This window comes from Phalacrocorax carbo, chromosome 1 (genome assembly GCF_963921805.1).
Source record: "Phalacrocorax carbo chromosome 1, bPhaCar2.1, whole genome shotgun sequence".
NCBI classification, from domain to species: Eukaryota; Metazoa; Chordata; class Aves; order Suliformes; family Phalacrocoracidae; genus Phalacrocorax; species Phalacrocorax carbo.
The window spans coordinates 134,470,862-134,477,765 of NC_087513.1; positions in this window are offsets into that span (position 1 = coordinate 134,470,862).

Sequence of the window (6,904 nt, forward strand, 5' to 3'; positions counted from 1 at the left end):
AGCCCCCAACTCCTATGAACTGGGACTGAAAGCCAGAACATCGAGAGAAATGTGGGATAGGTGTAACTGAATACATTTCTGGCTTGGGAGGCTGAGATAGGGATTTGTTGCCTTTTCTCTGCCACAGTGGTTACCCAGGGCTGGTTGCTGCTGTCCCGGACACAGGAGCCCACCTAGGGCAGGAGGGTGAGTGGCAGAAAAGAGACTGCCATGGGGGCTGTCAGCCCACTGCCTTTGCCTGCTCCTCCGGACAGTGCTAGGTTTAGCCAGCAGATGGTATTGCCGGCACACGCCTCTGCAGAAAAGTTTTGCAAGAGGAATAGTGGGGAAAAACCGAGTGAGGATAGTCATGGTTCTGGGAGCAGACACAAACTCAGGCTCACATGGACCAGGGAGTCTACCATCATTGCCACTTCCAGCTGAAAAACAAGCAACTTTTTGTTTTTACTGTCCTACTGTTGCCCAGGTTTTCTGCATCAGTTGTCCAAAAGTGGGATACAGGAAGATGCATACAATTCTTCAGGCTTCTCCTAACTGATGGATTAACTGCGCTTTATATTTACCTTCCTTTTAGAGTGAAGGCTAATATTTTTACCATTCATAGATGAGTTCTTCCTCTTCCTCCTCCTCTCTGTATGGTGGTCCCGCTTCTTCATCATCTCTTTCTAAATGAGTTGACTTTCTCTTCCAAAATTTCTTCTTGCGTATAGGGGCGACCAATACTGGCACAGGTTGATCCTCTGATTCAGCTGCAATGCTTGTCACTGGGGTTTGAGTAGCTGCAGTGCCTGTCATGGTGGTTTGAGTGGCCGCCGTGCTTGTCACTTTCCTTGTCTTTGTCTTTTTAGATCCAGAGGCCTTCTCTTCCCCTTGGGGGTACTGAATAGTGTTAAATAGGGCTCAACAGGCATGAGCCAGGCCCCAGCACATTGCAGTGATTTGTATCTCTATGGAATTGTCTCTAAATACTCTACTAATTTTTCAGGATTCTGCACTTGTTCAGGGATGAAGTCCCATGACACTGGGGGTGCCCACCATTTTAGGCATTTGCCCACACTATCCCACATACTCTGCCATGCATAGCTATCAAGCCTTGGGGCAGATCTCTGCATGATATTCTTAAATTGCTTATTAACCTTACACAGAACTGATACCGTCTACCAAAGCTATACCACCAAATGTATCTTTACACATGGATGTTCAAGATACTGAAAAGTTGTTTTAATGAAGGAGGAGGCACTATATAAGATGGTGCCTAAGGTGCCATTCTGTATTTCCTACATAAAAAACCTCTCAGAGGAGGAGGTATAATTGCTAATTGTCTCCACAAGGCGGTACCCGAAGTACAGTAATGCTTCCATGCAGGACCCAAATAACTGATAAAGCTCAAGGCCAGTGTTTTAATAACAAATGTCCCAGGCAAAACATGTCTAATCACTGCAGAGCACAGCAAACTACAAAAACCAACAGCAATTTTTAACATGTACTTCAAAGTCAGCATGGTGTAGACTGGACAAACTAATATTGAGAACAGATGAATCAATGCTGTGACCAGCAACTGTTTTTATCTCAAACCCTTCATGACCCACATTGGGTGCCGAAAAAGGACTGTTGTGGTTCAGCCCCAGTCGGCCAACTAAACACCACACAGATGCTCGCTCACTGCCCCCCACCTCTCTGGGGTGGGGGAGAGAATCAGAAGAGCAAAAGCAAAAAGAAAACATGGGTTGAGATAAGAACGGTTTAATAATTGGAATAAAATAATAATGATAATAACAATAATAATAATGGTGATTATTATAGTAATAACAATAATGATAATATAATAAAAAGGAAACGAGGAAAAGGGAAAAAATGAGAAACACAAACGATACAACTGCTCACCACTCGCCGACCGACACTGCTGGTCCCCGAGCCGCGATTGCTGCCTCCCTCCCCCGGCCAGCTCCTCCCAGTTAACACACTGGGCATGACGTTACGTGATATGGAATATCCCTCTGGCCAGTTTGAATCCACTCTCTTAGCTGTGCCCCCTCCCCTCCTGGCTTCTTGTGCACCCGGCAGAGCATGGGAAGCTGGAAAAGCCCTTGACTAGCACAAGCGCTACCCAGCAACAGCCAAAACATCTGTGTGTTATCAACATTGTTTTCATACTAAGTCCAGAGCACAGCACTGTGCCAGCTGCAGTGAAGAAAATTAACTTTACCCCAGCTAAAACCATGACAAGATGCTGTGAAGAAATCACTGGGCAGCTTTGGAGAAAATGAACACCAGCTTCCTCACTTGGTCACTGGTTGTCAATGATCTGGTAATTAAAAGTATCCTGCAGCACTCCCAGTCTTAGAAAGGTCTGTTTGTTGACTCGGTTTTTTACATAGCAGTTTGCTTAAGATATTATTCCCTCAACATCCATTAACATTTGACAGAAAAAATATCAGTTCCAGAAAATGGAACATCCATACCTACTGAATTTACATATAATTAGACACTGAAATCTGCCTTGGTGTTTGGAAAGAGTACTTACTGGAGTATAACACTCCTCAGAACTCCTTCTTTCCCCTTAGGGAATAATTACTATTGTTGGCTTCCTAATTTCACAAGCTGGCTGTTACTGCTTTCTAGACAGCAGCTCTAGGAAAGAGTCCTTCCCATAATTTATTTTGGGCGAGAGTGCTCCATGGAGCTCCTTGGAGCCTTCTCCTAAAAAACATGCAGCACAGGACTTCACAAAGCCATTTGGTGTCACAGCCAGGACTTGTCACATCTGTGCTTCGTGCTGTGCAGTGACTCTGATTTCAGGGAAAAGTCTTATCTCCATGTCCTCTCTACAATGTTCTGTTTATACTGCTTTCCACAATCTACAGCCCAGGAGATGTATGAATTGCATATGATGATCTAATTCAGCTTAACATCTTAGAAATAAGTGCCTTCACACACTGAGTACATGTAAGCCAGACCTTTTAAATGTAATAAATGCTGTGAATTATTATGGCAGATCTTCATGCATCCTTCTAGGTAAAGAAACTTAGTAAGACATACAGATGACCACCTGAAGATGTGCATTTGTCTTGAGCAAATGGTGGCAGTTACTTTGACTGTGCTCTCACTTCTTTGAATCTTATATAGGAGCTGCCTAGAATATTGCAAATATCAGTGAGAAAAAATGTAGGATGCAGGAATGGAATCATAAACTTCTGTGCAGCAAATTGCAGCTGGCTGATGTATATAGGATGCAAAGCTCCTTCACCAATTTCTTCTGGCTCCATAAAAGCCATAAAGGAAAGAAGACAGGAGCAATGCTTTGCTCTCTATCACCTGCGTGTGTCTGGGCTCACTCTATTTAAAAATCACCGTTGCAGCCTGAGTCCATGAGAGGCGGAGTGCTGTAAATGGCTGGGTGGAAACCATGAACCACAGAGATGTAAGCACCGAAGAGTTTCTGCTGCATTTAGTATGGGCCCCATCTTAAGTGATACATATTTTAACACTAAGCTCCAGCTATGGTCATCCTGAGGCTGCTGCTCCCTCACCATCAGTGTATTTTGTGTGCTGGTTGGTAATACAGTGCATGAACAACCTTGTTTCATATCACACATCAGCCTTTGAAGCTACTTCGGCTGACAGTAAAAGCATAGTGTTTTAACAACCATTTTTGGTCTCCTCAGACTTCTGTTAAAGTGTAGATATTCTAATATAACTGGGGAGGGGGGGGGAGGAGTCATCTTGGTGAAACTTTGTACAAATTGTTTCTGCTTTCTTTTCTGATCACTTTAAACAATTTTCTCTCTAAGATCCCATTCTTCCTTTCACTAATGCACTTATTGACTCATATCTATGGAAGCACCTTGCCTCCTGGCTCGTTTTGCTGGCTCATTACATGTATTTATTGCTGCATTTCTCTGAAGCAATTTCATTAAATTCTGCTTTATGGTTATCCCAGATATCTACTGTTAGTATTCAGTGCCCTTTCATGCTCATAGTAAGTGCAAGTTCATTCTGTCTCTTAAATTTTATTAATCTCTTTCAATCATTTAAAAATGAAAAAAAAAAAAAACCAGTGAAGTTGCTGCAGGATTTTGCCTCTTTCCATTAACAGGAAAATAAACTTAATTTCCTGCAGCTTTCTGCTTTATAGCTCAAAGCTTTGGTGTGGATTACTTTTTTTGAGAACTATTATGATTGCCCACAGGCAGAACAAGTTCAGTAAAGTATCAGCTACCCAATCTCCAAAAAAACCTATTCATTGGGGAAAAACTTGCAGCTCTTTGTTTGCAGCATTTTGTAGTTACTTAAGAGGTATTTCTGTTCTCTTAGCCTCATGAAAGGTGACCATTAACATTAGTATTTTTAAAGTACCACAAGTATGAGGCATGAACGTGAACGTTGTTGAGGGATTTGGAAAGCACTTTTGAAAGAGTCCAAAAGGCAGATTAAAAAAAATATGCTGAGAATTATATATAGGCTCAAAGCTACTTTTGCATCCAAATCCAGAAAAAAAACCCCAAAACAAACAAACAAACAAAACCACAAAATAGACACCTGCAGTTTTTGGTGACTGTTGTTCCTGCTCCAAATTACATAGTCACACAACTTCCCTTGACATCCATACCCCCAAAGCTGTTTAGATCCCATCGTACAAAAATTTTGCTTGGTCCAGAGTGTGAATGAAAGGCCCTATGGACTGAGAGGTGGCCAGCCCTTAGTCTATTGGCACGCTCACTACCTTATGCAGTCCTGCTGCATTTTCAAACACATCTCAGGAATTAGTTACAAATTCTTGTTACTCCACAGTGTAAGGTGTGCACATGTACCCTCCCTCTCCCCAGTAGTTCCTGGATGCCTTACATCAAGCTTCCATTACTACAGAGGACCTCCTTCCTCTGATGTGTGGATGACCCAAGGATTTAGGTTCACATACCTGCACTGTGTCCTGGTTTTGGCTGGGATAGAGTTAATTTTATTCATAGTAGCTAGTATGGGGCTGTGTTTTGGATTTGTGCTGAAAACAGTGTTGATAACACAGGGATGTTTGCTTGTGTGCGCGGTTTTTGCTTTACCTATTAAACTGTCTTTATCTCAGCCCATGAGTTTTCTCAGTTTTCCTCTTCTGATTCTCTCCCCCATCCCACTGGGGGAGCGAGTGAGTGAGGTGCAGTTTCACCCAGTGCGGCTGTGTGGTGCTTAGTTACTGTCTGGGGCTAAACCACGACAACTTGCATGGCAGCATTTCATCCATATGCAAATACACTACACAGTGAAACTGGAATTAAGGATTCTTCTCTTGTGAGTGTTTCATAATTGCTAAAAAGAAGCCCATGGTTCATTTGGCTTCACTGAGGCTGAACAGCATCTGGGTGTTCATCCTGATTTCTGCTCCATCCATTGCCAAAATCAGGGACCAGACTGGAGAATGTTTTTGCTTCCTTCAGACCACTGTGACTGGGAGTCTCTCCCATGAGGACAAAGGGGTTACAAAGTAGAGATAGTATTTACCTGAATCTCACCCACCAGAAAGCCAGAATGATGTTTTGTGCACAACTGAAACATAGTGATATGGTCAGACTGCAGATGTTATTCTCAGTACAGCTGAGAATCACAGTATGTTGCTAACAGTCCTTATCTGTCTAAAGAGTCCAATGTTTTTGTAAGCTTGTTTATCCAATAGGTGAGTGAGCAAGGAAAGGTTGCCAAGTTGTCATTAAAGGAATCAGAACAATTTGCCTGGTTTGTTTTGTGAGGTATAGGATGTCATGCTTCTCCCAGAGAAAATAATTGAAAACATGACAAAAAATATTGTTGGAGAAATGCAAAAGGAAAAATATTTATCCTACAGCTTTGTTGAGGAGGAAGAATGTCCACAGGCTAATAAGCACAATGTAATGTATCCTCCTACCTTTCCCTTGTTCTCCCCCCTGTTTATAAAGGGAAACCCTGGAGGCTTTCTGGTTGTTAGTGTTTTGCACAAAATCTTTATCTATTTCTCCAAAACATGTATTTTTATCCAGGGTATCTTGACTTAAAGACTAGGGTTTGGATTAATGCACTGTGTAGTACGGTTAGCTGTGTTTGGAGAATGCTTATCTATGGCTGCTGCAAAATCAAATTGCCCAATTGTTCAGCAAAAAACCCCCCAGATGCTGAGAGAACATAGCAGCGTTATTTCTGAGACAGGACTGGCTTCACCTGATCTCCAGCTAGAGTTCAGGACACAAACTTTGATGTTTAAATCCTTAGGTGCTAAGGCCCCAGGTGCAAAGTTCACTTGACAAGACTCTTTCCACTAACACCACTTCTACTTGGCCACCAGGAATGCTGTGAAGCATATTTGTGCAGAGCTGAAACCATGGGGCTTTGCCACACAAGCATATTACTGGGGGTAAACCACAATAATCCAATTAAAAAGTGTGATTTAAAGATGTTTTTCTGCATGGATAGCGAACTACCTCTTTAATGGGGACTAATATACAAGCCCAGAGAGTAAGCTCTCTCCTTTTTAGCACGCAAGTCCTTAACCCAAGGATCTCTCAGGGCGGAGACCCCAGCTGGACTTTCTTGTCACCCTCCCCCTAGAGAATAGGTACTAACTTCTCCTATATGGATTCTCTGGTGTCTAATAATTGCTAGGCGGCAGCCTTGTTCTCTGAGCAGACACAGATAGGGTACGGCTGTGCTAATACATAAGCTGGGGCTGTTTGCTGGTTTTGAGGCTAGCAGCAAAGAAATCTGCCAAGCCTCTACCATTAACTTCTCTCCGTACAAAACAAAGTCTTGGCCTGCCCTAACTCCCAAACCAACCCCTTTGAGGAATGCTGCTTTTCTAACAGTGTAACAGTACGGGAAGAGATTTTGAATTTGTGTTTCTGGGAAGTTCTTTCTATAATAGGCTGGTAGCAACATAGCTATA